The sequence below is a fragment of the Artibeus jamaicensis genome, unplaced genomic scaffold (genome assembly GCF_021234435.1).
Source record: "Artibeus jamaicensis isolate MK-2021 breed Jamaican fruit bat unplaced genomic scaffold, CSHL_Jam_final scaffold_3128, whole genome shotgun sequence".
Classification (NCBI taxonomy): domain Eukaryota; kingdom Metazoa; phylum Chordata; class Mammalia; order Chiroptera; family Phyllostomidae; genus Artibeus; species Artibeus jamaicensis.
Window position 1 is genome coordinate 654,688 of NW_026522036.1, and position 17,316 is coordinate 672,003.

The 17,316-nt window shown below is 42.2% G+C and overlaps 1 pseudogene; it reads right to left on the reverse strand.

The window, feature by feature from the left end:
- Positions 1 to 5,120: 5,120 nt before the first annotated feature.
- Positions 5,121 to 6,644, reverse strand: LOC119052913 (COP9 signalosome complex subunit 2-like; annotated as a pseudogene).
- Positions 6,645 to 17,316: the final 10,672 nt, after the last annotated feature.

Genomic DNA, 17,316 nt, shown 5'->3' on the forward strand with positions numbered 1-17,316 from the left:
GCCCCACTTTTGCAGTCCTCCCTTCCGATGCAGAGAGGATGTCTATAGCAGAAAGTGATTCCCATGTTAACATCCAAGTGTAGAAGGGGGGCGATTGCCTCCACTGTTCCAGGCTGGTGGACTCCTAACCTAAGATGATTCCTTTCACAATAGGTGAAACCAATAGTGGCTGCAACAGCAAAATAAAAGTAATGAGAAGAAAACTCAAACTCTGAAGAAGGCAAGGGAGAGAGACAAAGGAGAGAGGTTCAAGATTCTTAACTAGTTTCTTAACAAAACAAATCAACATTTTGAATAGCTCCAGAGTGTCCTAGGATTACAAAAATGAGCAGGGCTGGTGTTTCTCATACCTGCTTTCAAGTCCAAACTCAAATCCAAATATGCTCACAGAAGCTCAGTTTCCTACATCCCCAAAATAATATCCTTCACTCTGGATAGTGCTTGAAACCTTTTCCAAACCATTTTTACATATGCTGTCTGGTGTCTCCTCTTAACAGCTCTGTGGGGCCTGAGAAGCAGGTATGGTTGTCTAGCTGGAAAAAAAGGAAACAGATTCTCAGAAATAAGTAACTTGCCAAGGTTAGTGGCTGGTGATTGGCCAATAGGATTCTGTTACCCAGTTGTCTAACAAAATCCATTTCCTTTATTGAATGCATGATGGTTTTTATTTCTGTGGTATGAAACGTACAAAGAATATAATCAAAACTTTCTTTTGGTAGTCAGCTCCAGCATGGCTGAAACAACCACTTGCCCTTTCAATAATACTATCAATAGTCATATTAGCAGCCACAGCTCATACTGAATATTTACTATGTGCTAGATAGACATTTGGGATACTTGGATTCTCTCATTTAACCCTCACATCTCTATGAGTTGAATATGATTACAGTGTACTGTGAAGAAACTGAGATTCAGAGAGTTGCCCAGCTAGTGGGCCTCAAGTCTAGGATTGGAACGTAGGCTGAATCTAAAACCTGGCACGGTTCTGCTCTCGAATTGGGGAATATCAAAACATCTGGACTCTTCTCCACCTCATGAGGGGAGATAAGGAAGCTCATCAATGCTGGGCATGTTAAGCCATCTGAGAAAATGGTCCTATCAGTTTTGAAAGAAATGGTTTTTGTAGATTATTTAGAAGATAAGCCACTGCCTAGCATCATGAAGCTGCCCTAATCTTCCCTTAAACTGAAGAATAGTCTGCAAAGAAGAATATTACACAAGAAAAGAGTAAAAACAAAACAACAGAAGCCTCACCTTTGGGGCAGTCTGTCTTAAGTCACCCAGCACATGGCCATGGCAGAGCCCCACAGAGAGGTCCCGGAGTCAAGCCAGGACAGGCAGGGTCAGAGCAGCAAATGGCCACCACTGCTGGGTGCAGGATCTTTGCCTGTGCTGACTTTTTCTTTCCCTTTGGAGGAAATGTGAGAGTGAGAACTTCGGTCCTGGTTATTTCATATTTCCAGGTCAACTAACAGCTCAGTGTTCATGCAGGAGGGGCTGACCCTTCCCAGGGAATCCACTGAACACCAGGTCAGTGTATCTCTATTAGCACACACTGTCCACACATGGTCTTAGTTAGCCAAAGAAATTTATATAATTACAATTGTTTAATGTTTGATTTATTGGAAGATTTTCATTTATAGTTTTCAATTTACCAGAACAGTATACTTTCCTAGCAAAGAAAAATTGTAGCTGAAGATCAAAAGCAGAAATATCCGAGTGAAAGGGCTACGCCAATGGTGTGATGGCTTTGACTTCTACAGAAGAAAATTTATTTTAAAATCTTAATGCTTATTTTTAAGACCTGGGGATGAGGGGACCCAACCATAAGGAAATCAGTGAAAGGAAGAGCTATTAAGGAAGCAAAGCCCCGGCAAGAGCTGTACTGTCCAGAGGCCCAGGTGGATGTTATCTCCTGGGGCAGTGAGTGCTGACATACAGGCCTGGAGCTTCAGCTGGATGGAATGTGTGAATACCTGCTGCCTCTCGGGGGCACAATTTTTTTTTATTATGGCAGAATATCCAAGGCTCACAGAAATGCTGTTAGCAGACTGGGCCTCTTCCCCAGAGACTGGCTGTCAACACCCCGGAAGGGCCACAGTTGATAATGCTGCACCTTTGCCTCCAAGGCCAGTCAGTAGAACATTCAACCTGAGGCAGAATTTTAAACATGAATGACTCAGTCTAGGTTCTCCTTGTGGTGGCTTAACTAGAACTATTTTTTTCCCCGCCAAGTTAATTGGCCAGGTCTGGCCTGGTTTATCCCCAAACTAAGCCTAAGTTGAAGTCTTCACTGCAGAGATTTGAGTCTGCTTCTGCACTTGGAGAAGCAGCCCTTGATAATGTCCTGTGGGGAATGTCTTTTGCCCCCAAGGCCACCAATCCCAAATGAGCCTCAAGAGTGCCTAAAGAAGAAGATATGAATTAAATGTGGAAACCCAGCTTGTGTGTAAAGGTCTGTCATCACCAGCACTATCAGGCAGGAGGCAGAGCTCGGATACCCATCCACTGATTAGTGAACTCCCTTTGAGCTCTCCTTAGGGAATGGATGATTTGACTTGGAAAATGGTTTGTCCTAAGAGGAGACTGAATTCTTACCCAATGCCTGGGGACGTCATTAGAGTGGATGAGCCTTTGGCTGAAACTTCTCAGAATTCACTGCTCATTGTTTCACCCAACACACACCTGTCATCCCTTAGGTCACCGCCCCCATTTCTGCACACAGGATCCTTCTGGCACCCAAGACCTACCTTCACCATTAGGATAAAGTAAAACAATGTTGGTTCTTTCATGGGATCTACATCCACAGACCTGTCACTGTGACCGTCTACTCCTATAATCTTTTCTTTCTGTCCCTGCATTCCCTGGCCAGTGCTACAGCCAATAATAATAGTTTTTTTCTTGAGCATATTCAGGTAATGTGTTACAACTTCCTATATATTACCTAACATGAAGTCTCCAAAGTATACAAACTTATTCATATTCATTATTCATATTTTATAGGTGAGGAAACTGAGGCACAGAGACATTAACTAATTTTCTGAAGGCCATAGAACTAAGACTGGCAGGCTCATGTTCATCTGATTCTAAAGCCTCTTCACCATGCTTGTCTGCTTGGTTAATAATATCTCAGAAATACATAGTGTGGTAGTTAAACCTAGAGCCAGACTGCTAGCTGTGTGACCTTGAACAAGCTGTTTAACCTCCCTGTGTTTTCATGTGGTAAAATAGGGATAATAATGCTCATGTCACTAACATGTCATGAGGATCAAATGAAGTGATATAATGCCTGGCTCATACACTAAGTAAATGTTACCTATTATTGTTACATTTTCAAGGGCTTTCACTTTATACGTCACTTAATCCTCACATGCAGAGCCAGGAATGTTCTCATTTTACGCTGAGTTTCCAGGAGATTAAGTTGGAGTACCCAGGAGGTGACAGTGGTGGGGAAGCCGGGGCCACAAACAGACTTTGGACACCTCTGTTCCACCTGCCCTCTTGCACTCTTAAGAGTACGCTGAGATATCTGGCCCTCCCTAGGTTCCAAAACATCTCCTCAGGGTCCATGCTTGGGAGTTTGCCATGTTCTGCCTTGTACAGACAACTGACTCAGAACAGGCTAGCTCCTGCATTGAGTGTCTGGACACATATTCTTTTCTTCTATTTCTTTCTTTCTTTCTTTCTTTCTTTCTTTCTTTCTTTCTTTCTTTCTTTCTTTCTTTCTTTCTTTCTTTCTTTCTTTCTTTCTTTCTTTCTTTCTTTCTTTCTCTCTCTCTCTCTCTCTCTTTCTTTCTTTCTTTCTTTCTTTCTTTCTTTCTTTCTTTCTTTCTTTCTTTCTTTCTCTCTCTCTCTCTCTCTCTCCCCTCCCTCCCTCCCTCCCTCCTTCCTTCCTTCCTCCCTCCCTCCCCTCCTTCCCTCCTTCCTCCTTCCTTCCTTCCTTCCTTCCTTCCTTCCTTCCTTCCTTCCTTCCTTCCTTCCTTCCTTCCTTCCTTCCTTCCTTCTTCCTTCCCTTCTTCTTCTTCTTCTTCTTCTTCTTCTTCTTCTCCTTCTCCTTCTCCTTCTTCTTCTTCTTCTTCTTCCAATTTCTGTGTTTCTCTGTTTATTTTGCTTCTTGAAACCTAAGTGACACTATGCCACTATAATTATGGGGTTTCATCAAAACCTTTACTACACTGCAGATACAGAAATATAAGGACACATTTTTTTGGAGAACTGATATGTTGCAAAATGCAGCAAACATTTTAATTTCACATGAGACAAGCAAGTGTTAAAAAAGGTGTGCATTTCAAGCTATTGCAGGTTGTTTGTGAGAAAATTTTTGCAGGTAAAACATGTTTAAATTTAACCAACCATAGTGTGTTAGTGTGTTTAAAATCAGGGCATCCTGGCCAGGTGACTCAGTTGGTTAGAGCATCATTGTGATACACCAAGGTTGTGGGTTTGATTCCCAGTTGGGGCACATACAAGAAGCAACCAATGAGTGCACAAATAAATGAGACAACAAATTTATGTTTTTATTTTTCTCTAAAAAAACCAAATCAATCAATCAATAAAAATTTTAAATTAAATTAAATTAAATCACAACAGTTGCCCTGGCCAGGTTTCTCAAGTTGGTTCTCATGTTATCCTGATATGCCAAGGTTGCAGGTTTGATTTCCCACCAGGCACATTCCTATCAACCAATGAATGTGTGAATAAGTGGAACAACAAATAGATGTTTCTCTCTCTTCTCCCTCCTTTTCTTTTTCTCTCTAAAAATTAAATGAATAAATGAATGAATGAATAAACAAATAAATGAAATCATGACAAAAGTCTTCTCTTGGTCATATTGCCTGTGATGAATTACTATTACTACGCTGTTTTATGTTTAGGAAAAGATTTCAATACAGTCTAAATCCCATGCTACTGTGGTTTTCTTCTGGAAATTTAAGCTGTTTTTTTGTTGGGATAAATGCCACAGCAACAGGCAAACCAGCTGATCATAAAAAGCACTTCTGCCATAACTTTCATAATTTTCAGGACACATCAACTGACAGTAGTTTTGGCATTCCCAGTTCTTTTAAGAACTATATCTCTGTACTGTTGCGTTAAGTATGTCTGTAAAAGCTTGTTCTCTGTTAAGCCAGTTAACTGACCACAGCCTGGCTGAGAGAATTTGGTGTTTGGTCCATTTATCTAGTGCAGTATATTGGGCACTACCCCTCTTCTGATGATCCAGTTCAAGGAGTTGGTTACTTGACCAGTTCAGCCAGGAATAGTATTGTCCAATATGCACTGCACCAGCAAGCTCTCCACATCAGCTACATTGATGCTTGCCTCCTTAGAAATAAAAGCTGCTTGTGTAAGGTTTAATTAATTTTACGAGCACTTGTGTAGTGATGTTTTGCAAAAGCTCTTCAGTGTGTTCCCTTTAAAAGAATTATCCATGATGTGGCTGTAATTTGTTTTCAGAATCTGTTCAAATTTAATGATGCCATTATTCTGATAGGCACTTACTAACTTCATCATTGTGTTTCATAATGAATCATTTTTTACTATGTGGCCTTCTATAAGTCAAATAGATTTACTCCCAATTTCATTAGCATATTTGCTAAGACCAAATCACCACGAACTTCCTCCCTCATCATAATTCTTGAAGGCTTCAAAGAAATCAGTTGTGTGCCTTTTCAAACTCACATTCTCTCAAGTGCATATGACTACTGCACCCTCTGATGATGCCTGTGATCAGTGGGCGAGGGATGGCAGATGTGATATGAGTGACTGTTCATAGAGTGCTCCAAATTGTTTGTCGTTTTCCTGTGCTATGTACCTTTGAATTTCCAAAGTATAAATTTTTAATAACTGTATACCCTTTTTCAAGTCATCTTTTCCATCATCAGTCTGGCGGGACTGATATAACTGTCATAAAATGTGATGGAGCTTTCCATATTCTTCTGGTTCTAAATACAATTTTCCAAGCTTTGTGTTTGCCTTAAGCCACACTCCATCATTCTTAGCATCTTTAAAAGTTTCCAGTGTTGTTTTGCAGAATTCCTGTAGTAAACCTATCTGTTCAGAAGTAGAGACATAGTCAATAATTAAATTAATGGATTTTTCGGAATAATTTCTTGTGACTGTATTCTGAATATAGGTCAGTGGTTGTTTGTATCTGTTCATCATTTCTGGGAAGTTTGTCAACTTGAAATTAATCTTAATCATTTGTTTCAGTGCTTTAAATACTCATTCTCCCTTTTCACCTTGAAGTTCCAAAATCTTCTGGAAATAGCTTAACTCTCTTTTTGGGTCATCTTCCTTTAACACAGGAATTTCAAACTCATTTTCACTGGGGGTCACATCAGCCCTGTGGTTACCTTCAAGTGGCTGAATGTAATTTTAGGACTGTATAAATGTAAGTACACCTTAACTAGGGGCAAGGAGCTCGGAGCTGCTGCTGGGTGAAAATAAGGTGCCAGGCTGCATAAAACAAGGGGGAGGGCTGGATTTAGCCAGAGAGCCTTGTGTATGCCACCTGCATTTTAAGGCTTTGGAATTATACCATTGAGTTTCCAAATCCACATTTGGCTCAGAGCTACTATCTTCAGAGTCTTCTAGACTGTAGTCCTCTCATCATCAGGCATGAAATTGTCTTCCATAGCAGACATCTTGGCTGGGAACGGGGAAGGGGCAGGCCCATGTTCTATAGGCACAAAAAAGTACAACCAGAGAAGTTATAAATGCCTAGTGCATGCATAAAAATGTCTCTAAAATACAAACACTGGAGCTACTATGTGTAACAGTCTGGTCTATATTGGCATGGTATTGAGGGTCTTACTGGCAGTTCTCTGACATGCTGAAGGAAGGTGAGGGAGTGAATTTGCAGCCTTGACCAGATTAAAGCTAAACTATAGCTGATGATGATGCAGGCCTCCTTCTAACATGAAAAGGAGGTGTAGTCTCAGCATAAAATCTTTGCTCAGCCCACCCCTCCACCCTCAGGATGTACCAGACATACCCTCACATCCTCTACCCTTTGCTCTCACCTCTCTCCTTCTCAATGGGCCTACTCTTCTGACTATAATAGAAAATCTTAGGGCCTAGATTCTTCATGACACTCATTTATAGTCGAATACCTCATTCTTTTATCAGACACCTCATATGTGTTTCCTGTTCTTGGTTGGTAAAATGCAGTCATCACACCTTTGTCACTCTAGTCATTGCCACTCACTGTGGCACAGTCCAAGGTAACCCAGCATGGCTGTCTCCTTCTCACCTCAAAGCAACATAGATGTGACTGACTACAAACACCTTGAAGAGCATTGTAGATTTTTTTGATGTCTTGAGTATCCAGGGCAGGAGATTGTGTAGAGGCCTCATGGCAAAATATTTTAAGATCCTTTTAAGCTGCTGCCTCTTTTCTTAAAGTTGCTTACCCTTTAGCAACTGTTCTTAATCTCTCTCTTCTGCTTTTATTTCTTTTCCCCCAGGCTTTCTCTTCCTTTCTAGATTTTCTGTCTTCAGTACGTTCTTGAGCAGAGAAATGTTGCCCTCTGAGAACACTCTTACCCATCATTTTCATTAGCAGAACACTTCAGTGTTTCTTTTCTTGCTCAGTCTCCTTCTTCAGCTGAAGGAAGGAAATTCACCATTCTTAGAAATTAGTAACAGTGATAGGAAAACCTATGATTGATTTTTTCCTATCCTGCAATACTGTCTTATAATGGGAAAGAGAGAACAATGTTGAACATATGTTAAGTACCCATTATATACTACAGAAATTCTTATTATATGTTCAAGTTAGTATGCATTAGCCATCCAGAAATAAGGCAATTTACTGAAGAATAAGGTCCATTTCTTCAGGGAGTAAAATAAGTTTTGCTTGACCACAAACTTATGGCTCATAAGGTACTTTCTAAATATTTTAATTAGAAGTCAACAGTTGGGTATATGAAGATCTCACTTAGAAATATTGACATCTGGCTTCTTGTGAAAAACTGGGCATTTGGCATGCCTGGCCTGATGTGGAGTGGCCAATTTAGCACAGATCAGCCAATTTAGTCCAGAGACTGATTTATAATCCTCTAAAGCACCCATCTTAGGCCCTGTTTTTCAAAGAGAATCAACTAAATTTTGGCAGTCATATCAAGGGGGAACTGGGAAGGCACTGATAGAGCAGCAAATGACATTACTTCCAGTATGCCTAATTGTATCTTTTCTCCATAAAGACAATCTGTTAATTGGATAATCATATGTGACCTAATTTGCATGCCTTTATAAATCTTTTTATGTAAATAATTTTAAGAGTTAGGGAGAAAGATGTCATTGTTTTACCATATAACTAGATTTTTTTGTTTTAGAAAATATGATAGTTAAAACTACATAGCTCATTTTCCAGCAAAATTGGTGCTCCCTGGGTAATACAGAGAATCTTGAGGCTATGGTGGAGGAATGATGTTAGTGCTGGGGAAATTACTCCCTACTATCCTTGGAGGAACATTGGATTCATTCGTGTTTATGCTGGCATCTCTCTACAGTCTACTTCACCTTGATTTAGAACCCACTTGGCTCCCTACTGGTTTCTAATAAATGTACCCTCTCTCCCTCAATACACCAGAATAATTTGAGAATGGACTGTGCCATCTTTTTTCCCTTTTTAGCCTTCTTAGTACATGACATGGTGTCAAACATGAAGTAACTGTTTAAAAATGCTCTTTGAATGAATGAAGATCTTTTTCTGGAGAGTGGAAACTCTCTGAAACACCTCCTGTGGCTCTGTCCCCTCTTATAGCTCTTCCTCATTGCTCCCTTCTCAGTGTTGAGAGAGACTGAACATAGTGGGAACACTGGAAAGGAGTGGCTGGAACCAGACCTACCTCCAGTTTTTCCCACTTTAATTCCTGCACATCTGAGTCTAGAAGACTCGTTTGAAGAATTTATTTTCACTCTGGTTGGGTGGCTCCGTTGGTTGTAGTATCATTCCACACACCAATAGGTTGTAGGTTCCATCCCTTGTCAGGGCAAATACCTAGTTTCAGAGTTTGATCCCTGGTCACAGTGCATATGGGAGGCAACCAATCAATGTTTCTCTCCCATCAATGTTTCTCTCTTTTTCTCTCCCTTCCTATTTCTTTCTAAGATTAATGAACATATCCTCTGGTTAGGAATTTTTTTTTAAGGATGAACTGCCAGTTAAGATGGGAGCATCACCTCCTCAAACAACCACATCAACATTACAACTAAATTATAAAACAACCATCACTCAGAACCATCAGAAATTGAGTTGAATGGAAGTCTGACAAGTACAAAATTAAAGAAACCACATCCATTCAGACTGGTAGGATGGGTGGAGATGCAGAATGGGTGGACCTCACACTCACGTGTGGTTAACAAATTTCAGTAAGGATATCTCGGGAGCAAGGAGTCCCAGCCCCACACCAGGTCCCACAGCCCCAGGGTTCCAGTGACAGCAAGATAAGTCCTTATAATTTCTGGTTGCAAAAACCAGTAGGGACTGAGTCAGTGGAAGGAATTTTTGGAGTCTCAACTAGTTCCTCCTAAAGAACCCACACACAGACTCACCTACTCAGACCCACTCCCTCTGAGCTCCAGCACCAGGATTGCAGCTTGAAAGGCACCAGTGGCATACAAGGAGTAAATGAAGGGTCTACTATGAAGGTGAGAGCTGGGGGACAGCTTTTTTTCAGACAGAAAGGTCATTGTTCCTTTTTTGAACACTTCCCTCAAAAAGCCACAGAGCCTTCAGGCAGGTGCTATATCTGAGACTCCATCAACCTGGCTAACACTGGTTGTATTGCCATAAAGATATCCTGAAACTCTGTCCCACCCAAGTTATAAGCCCACCCAAGCTGTTAACAGAGACTTTTCTATATGAATGGCTGATCTTGAATCATGCCTTATAATTTCCTAAGTCCTCTCAAACAAGCAACAGCACCTCAGTGAGCCCCAGCCACCATACCTCTTGCTAAGTGGCCTCAGGTGTGGCACTACTAGCAGCCAGCCTAGAGTCAAGCTTTGCTTCACTTGGGAATCTCCAAGACCAGCAAAAGTAGCAACCACCTCAGATTGCTTTATAGCCCAGGCAGGGTGGCCCCAGGCAAAAAACAGGTGGGCGCTGATCTTGGCCTGCATCACCTGGGAAACCACACAGCCTGTGCACCCAGTGGACAGCTACAGACCACATTGGAGCACCACCACTCTACCCCTGCAAAGCTGATTCTCCACAGAGGGTGGAGATTGGTGGTCAGTGGTCACAGCCAGTCCTTGCAGCTGACTGGCCTAGGTAAATCCTTCCTATTGACCTGCCAACAGCAATCAAAGCTCAACCACAAGAGGAGGGTATACTCAACCCACACAAAGGGAGCACTTCAAGTACCCAGCTTGGGTGACAGTAGAGGTTGTGCTACTGAACCCTATAGGACACCTACTACATTAGGACACACTAACAAGGTACGGAGCCATAGAGCTCTACCTAAAACACAAAAACAAACACAGGGACCTGCCAAAATGAAGATAAAAGAAACATGGACCAAATGAAAAAAAAAAATATCAAAACTCGAGAAAAAGAACTAAACAAAATGGAGATAAGCAATCTATCAGATGCAGAGTTCAAAACACTGGTTATAAGGATGCCCAAGGAATTTAGTGGGGACCTCAACAACATGAAGAAGATCTAGTCAGAAATGAAGGATTCACTAATTGAAATAAAAACATTTACAGGGTAACAACAGTAGAGTGAATGAAGCTAAGAACCAAATCAATGATTTGAAACATAAGGAAGCAAAAAGAAACAATAACAACAAGAAGAAAAAGAATACAAAAAATGAAGATAGTGTAAGCAGCCAATGGGACAACTTTAAGCATTCCAACATTCATGTTATTGGGGTGCCAGAAAAAGAAGAAAAAGAGCAAGAAATTGAAAGCCTATTTGAGAAAGTAATAAAAGAAAACTTCCCTAATTTGGGGAAGGTAATAGACATTCAAGTCTGGGAAGCAAAGACAGTCCCAAACAAGATGGATGCAAAGAGGCCCACTCCAAGACATCATAATTAAAATGTCAAAGGTCAAAGATAAAGAGAGAATCTTAAAAGCAGCAAGAGAAATGCACTCAGTTACCTACAGGGGAGTTCCCATAAGACTGTCAGCTGATTTCTCAAAAGAAACTTTTCAGGCTAGAAAGGAGTGGCGAGAAATATTCAAAGTCATGAAAAGCAGGGCCCTATAATGAAGACTGGTCTATCCAGCAAAGCTATCATTTAGAATCAGAGGGCAAATGAAGCTTCCCAGACAAGAAAAAAACTAAAGGAGTTCATTATCACTAAACCATTATTATATAAAATATTAGAGGGACTTATTTAAGAAAAAGATCAAAACTATGAACAATAAAATGGTAATAAATATATGTCTATCAATGAGTGAATCTAAAAAACCCACAACCTAAGCAAACTAGAAGAACAGAGACAGAATCATGGATATGGAGAGCGTTTGGATGGTTGCCAGATAGGAGGCAATTATCAGGGAATGGGTGAAGAGGTAAGGGGATTAAGAAGTACAAATAGGTAGTTACAGAATAGCCATGGGGATGTAAAGTATACTACTATAGGAAATGGAGTAGCCAAAGAACTTACACGCATGATCCATGGACATCAACGATGGTGTGGGGATTGCTTGAGGGATTGTGCAGTGTTGGGTAGAATGAGACAAAGGGAGGAAAATTGGGACAACTGTAATAGCACAATTAATAAAATATAATTTTAAAAAAGATTTATTTCCCTCAAATTGAGGAGGAAGAACTTAGGCAAGGTGCTAGCTGTGGCAAATTTTTCTTAGAGGACAGGGGTCTTTGCTCAGGGAAGGGAGTGGGTTATGGGTAAGCATCACTGCATCATTATTGCCTGTGGGTGTGGGCTCCCCAGAAGGGGCAGCCAGTTGGAAACCAGGTTCCTAGGTGTTACGTGCTACCCACCATGCAGGACCAACCAGAGGTTTTGATGGATGCCTTCAAATATCCTCACACCATACCTCAAACCAGTCACTGGAACTTTATCCTTAATGCTTTAAAAAGGAATTTACCATAGCCATCCTGAATTCTGCTGTTGGCAGCTATGATCTTTTTTGAAACATAAAGAAATTCTGAGCCAACATTTTCAAATATCCAGAGTCTATCTCACTTTTTAAAAAAATCAGCAGATCTGGCCTTGGCTGAGTGGTTCAGTTGGTTGGAGCATCATCTGTACACTAAAGGGTTGTGGGTTCCATCCCTGGTCAGGACACATACCCAGGTGCCACGTCCACAGTTGGATCCCTTCCTTGACAAAGTCAGGAGGAGAGGTCCAAGACTTCAAAGAAGCATTTTCCAACCTGGTGGACGTGGCATGGAGGGCATGTTTACTCCCCGAGTCAATTTTAGACATATCTAATACACAGAATAAGAATAGGCCCCCTGTGACAGCCTAACCAAGGCAGACAGCCAAGTTCCTGTTCAGACCAAGAAGCATAGTAACATTAACTGCAAAAGCCAACGAATCCCAAATCACTTGCCAGCTGAAATCGCTTGCCAGCTAGAATAGTATAAAAGCTTCAGCCTTACTTTCAATAAAGGTCTTCAGAGCATCACCTGCCTTGAGCTGCGTAGTTGCCTGATTTCCGCGCCGAATCCTACCTTCACCTCGAGGGGACCCTTAGACCCGCTGCGGCCGGACCGCAGCACCCAGGTTTCAGGTTCAATCTCTGTCAGGTTACATCAGGGAGGCAACTGATCAATGTTTCTTTCTCATTCTTTCTCTTCCTTCCTCTGTCTCTAAAAAAAATCAATAAAACATATCCTCGGGTGAGGACTTATAAATAAATTTTAAAAAATCAGCAGCCAAGATGGAGGCATAGGTGGAGATGCCGTACCTTCTCACACAACCAAGTTTAAAGACAACAAAATTTTAGCAACAGAAAATACAGCCAAAACACAGAAAATTGAACTTTTTGGAAGTTGGATAACAACTAATTCTTCAGCTGGACCGGTAAGAGGGGTGAAGCCAGCAGCTGGCAGAGTGGGGTTGCATAGGAAAACTCGGTCAGACAGACTCAGGCGCGTGGATCCCAGGCATGGGGTTGCAACAGGCGGACCCAGCTAGGGTGGAGGGCATCAGGTGAACTGTGGTCACATATTCTTGCGCAGATAGACCCATGAAGGAGTGAGCAGTGAGATGAAGGGTGCAGGCCCCATAGGTGGGAAACAGTGAGATTGTCCCGCTCTGACCCCACCCCCACATACAGCGTCACAACCCCGCTGGGCAGCCCGGCCCTGGTGAACACCTAAGGCTCCGCTCCTCATACTTAATGAGTGCAAACAGACCAAAAATGGCTCAAGAAGATCTCAAAGCCCCAGAGCCAATAACTGTAAGCGACGAAGAAATAGCAAAACTTTCAGATGCACAGTTCAAAACACTGGTGATCAGGATGCTCACAGAACTGGTTGATTTTAGTCACAAATTAGAGGAACATATGAAGGCTAAACTAATTGAAATGAAGGGAATTGCACAGGAAACCAATAGTGATAGAAAGGAAACTGGGACTCAAATCAAGGGAGTGGACCAGAAGGAAGAAAAAAATGACCAAACAGAAAAATATGAAGAAACAAGAATTCAAAAAAATGAGGAGAGACTTAAGAACCTCCAGGACATCTTTAAACACTCCAACATCCTAATTATAGGGGTACCAGAAGGGGAGGAGGAACAGTCACTAGTGGAAAGCTTATTTGAACAAATAATAATAAAGGAGAATTTCCCCAATCTGGCAAAGGCAATAGACTTCCAGGAAATCTAGGAAGCTCAGAGAGTCCCAAAGAAGTTGGACCCAAGAAGGAACACACCAAGACACATCATCATTACATTAGCCAAGATTAAAATGAAGGAGTGAATCCTAAAAGCAGCAAGAGATAAGGGGACAGTCACCTACAAAAGAGTTCCTACCAGACTGTCAGCAGATTTCTCAAAAGAGACCTTCTAGGCAAGAAGGGGCTGGAAAAAGGTATACCAAGTCATGAAATCCAAAGACCTACAACCAAGATTACTCTATCCAGCAAAACTTTCATTTAGAATGGAAGGGCAGATAAAGTGCTTCTCAGATAAGATCAAATTGAAGGAGTTCATCATCACCAACCTCTTATTATATGAAATGTTAAAAGGACTTATCTAAGAAAAAGAAGATAAAAAATATGAACAGTGAAAGGACAGCAAACTCACAGCTATTAATAACTATACCTAAAACAAAAGCAAACTAAGTGGACAGCTAGATCAGGAGTGGAAACATAGAAATGAAGATCTCATGGAGGGTTAGCAACAGGGGAGTGGGAGAAGAAGAAGGGGGGAGAAGGTACAGAAAATAAGTAGCATAGATGTAGGTAGAAAATAGACAGGGGGGAGGGCAAGAATAGTATGGGAAATATAGAATCTAAAGAACTTGAGACACGTGGTCATAAACTAAAGGGGGGAATGGTGGGGGTGGGGGTGCAGGGTGGAGGGGAATGAAGGGGGGGATAGAACAACTGTAATGGCATAATCAATAAAATTTTAAAAAATCAGCAGCTCTGACATCTCTGGCCTTACTCCCAGCCTGGCCTCCATGGCCTGGACTACATGGCAGCTACCCATGTGGAAGAGCTATTCTTCAAGCCCAACCCAAGCTGATTCACTTAGCCATTGTGCCTGCTTGGCTACTGAAAGCACCCAAGTTCAGGACTCCAAAGCTTCATTAGCCTTAAGACATTTAGAGCAAATGCCAACTTTGGAGCAAATGCCATCAGGGTGCAGAGCTCTTTGGGTTATTAGATCCTTTCAACGATAGCGTATTATCTGTGTATAAAATCCATGTGTATAAAGAGAAAAATAAACCTCTAGTACTCTTTCCACCAATCCACAACTGCCTGACCTTCACTTCTACCTAAGCCCCAGCCCACTTCCCTGTGATGTGATCTCATTGGCTGTGCTCGTCCATGCCCTGCGTTCTTGCCTCTGAGCTCATGTTCCTAATGAACAGCTCAGACTTGGCAGCTTCCCTCAAAGCAAGAGTCTGAGAGCAAGAAAGGGTGCTCAAGTCAGAGTTACAGCCTTTTTGTAACCTAGTCTTGATGATACCAATCACTTTTGCAATATTAGATTTATTAGGAGGGAAGGGTTTACACAGGGACATGGATACTAGCAGACAGGTGCCATCTGCCACACATACCTTCCAATTGTTCTTCTCTTCTTTACCCTGTCCTTGCTCAGTCCCTTGATTCTTCCTTCTAGTGCTTATTGTGAGTCTACCATGGTCTGGAGCTTCGCCAGGCCCTTGGAATTGTGGACCTAAGAAAGAAGGTGCCTGCTAAGAAGGGCTCCTGGTGGCTAACTGGGCTCAAATTTTCAAAAGCAGAGTTTAGCGGCCATTTCTACCCAGGGGCCTCTCATGCAAACCACACTTCAGGAAGCAGGAAGCTGCCTGCCTCCTGCACTGTAGTGTTTCTGCCACCTGAGTCAGCCTTCCTAAATGAGTTCCTGAAATCCTATGTGGACCAATGTGACTGAGACCATCCCTATCCAACCGGGACTCTGCAGCTATAGCCCATCAGCATCTTCACCACCGAATAATCAGAGCAGCTCCATTCTGACCAGTCAGGACAGTGCCTTTTGGACCAAACTATGAGGATTTGGAGTCTTCATTTGCATAAGGACAGATCAGTCAGGGACCAGAGGCAGGGACTATTGTTTATATAGTCCCAGTTTCCCTCTTCCACCTACGACTGAAGACTGTATTGCTGTGCTGGAGCTGAAGCAACAGAGATATCTCACCAGAGCAGATCAGCGCAGGGTAGAGCAGATGGGCTGGGTACAGGGCCAAGCTGTCTAACAGGAGAGGGGCCTGGCCCCGGGGCCACCTCACCCCAGGACCTCCTAACAGCAGGGCTATTGCACAACCATACTGCTTTGTAACTGAGCTGTAATACCATTGGGCTGTTCCACCACCATGCTGTTCTCATAGCCCTGGTGTATCACAATTGAGCTATTTTCACAGAATAAAGTTTCCCTCTTTGCTGCACCCCAAATTAAGGATTCCTGTTGATAAATAGGTGCCAACAACCACCAGCTGACAGAATACAAAGTCTGAGAACACTGAAGGTCCCAGCCTAGTGGAATAGAAAGATCCAATAAAGTTAATTGTTTCCCAAGCTTAAGTCGATGTTTTTTATTAAGTTGATTCTCTTCTAAAATACAACCTTACCCTAAGCCAGTTCTTCACTCTGGCTGCTCATTAGCAGCACAGAGAAAGGCTATTTAGCCCAGAGGTGAAGGAGACATGGCTGTCACAGAGCAGTTCTTCCTACTGCTCCACACTTACTCTAGCATTCACTTAAGCCCCAAGTGGTCACCCACAGGGAGGAGGCAGCTTTCTGCACTGTGACTCCAAGCTCAGTCTCCTTATTTTCCCCACGCCCCATCCTCCACCAAAATCCCCCACCTCTAACCCCTTTAATCTTTCATCAACAAAGGGGCAAAACTACCTTGTTTCACCAAGACACAGCTTTCATTCATGAAAAAGAACCTGGGTTTCTAAATTAGAGATGGTACAGTTTTGTGGGCACTTGTGACCCCAAGTGGTAGAGAAGGGAAAGCACATGCAGTGAAGTCAGGCAGGAAGGAAGCATCGCTCACGAACAACCTCGAGCCTCCATTTACATTATGCAAAACAGTGTCTGCAGGGGGCAGAAGCAACACACAATGGTAGGATAAGACTCTCCCGCCTCTGACCTGGTGTTTGGAGCAGTTTTATTCACATCTAAGCAACCATTACCTCTGCCAGTACAGAAACAGCCAGAAGATATAAGTGCTCCTGTTTTTTCTGCATTTGTCTTTAGTTATTTGAAGCAAAATATAGGAGGAGCTTCTCAAACTTCCCAAGAACCATTACTGGCCAAGAGGACTAAGTAGGTGATCAAGGGACTAAGGGGCTAGTCCTAAACTGCAACAGCAAAAGTACAATTGTTTTGAAGTCTCATGTTTCATTTTAAAAACTCATTGAATACAGCATTCTGATGCACTCATATATCACTATGCCTAACATAAAAATGATAGTTCACCCAAATCTCTGACTGAAAGCAAACTTGTAGAAGGACACACCATCTTTACGCAGAGTACCCTTGAGAACAAGGTGAAGGGCATAGAGAACATATGGCTGCCTGGGGCCAGGCTCAGCTGATTCCAATCCCTGCCCCGTATTTCCTGTCTGTGTGATATTGGCAAGTTAGCTGCCCTGAAACACAGTTATCTTGTCTGTAAAAGCAATGTGAAG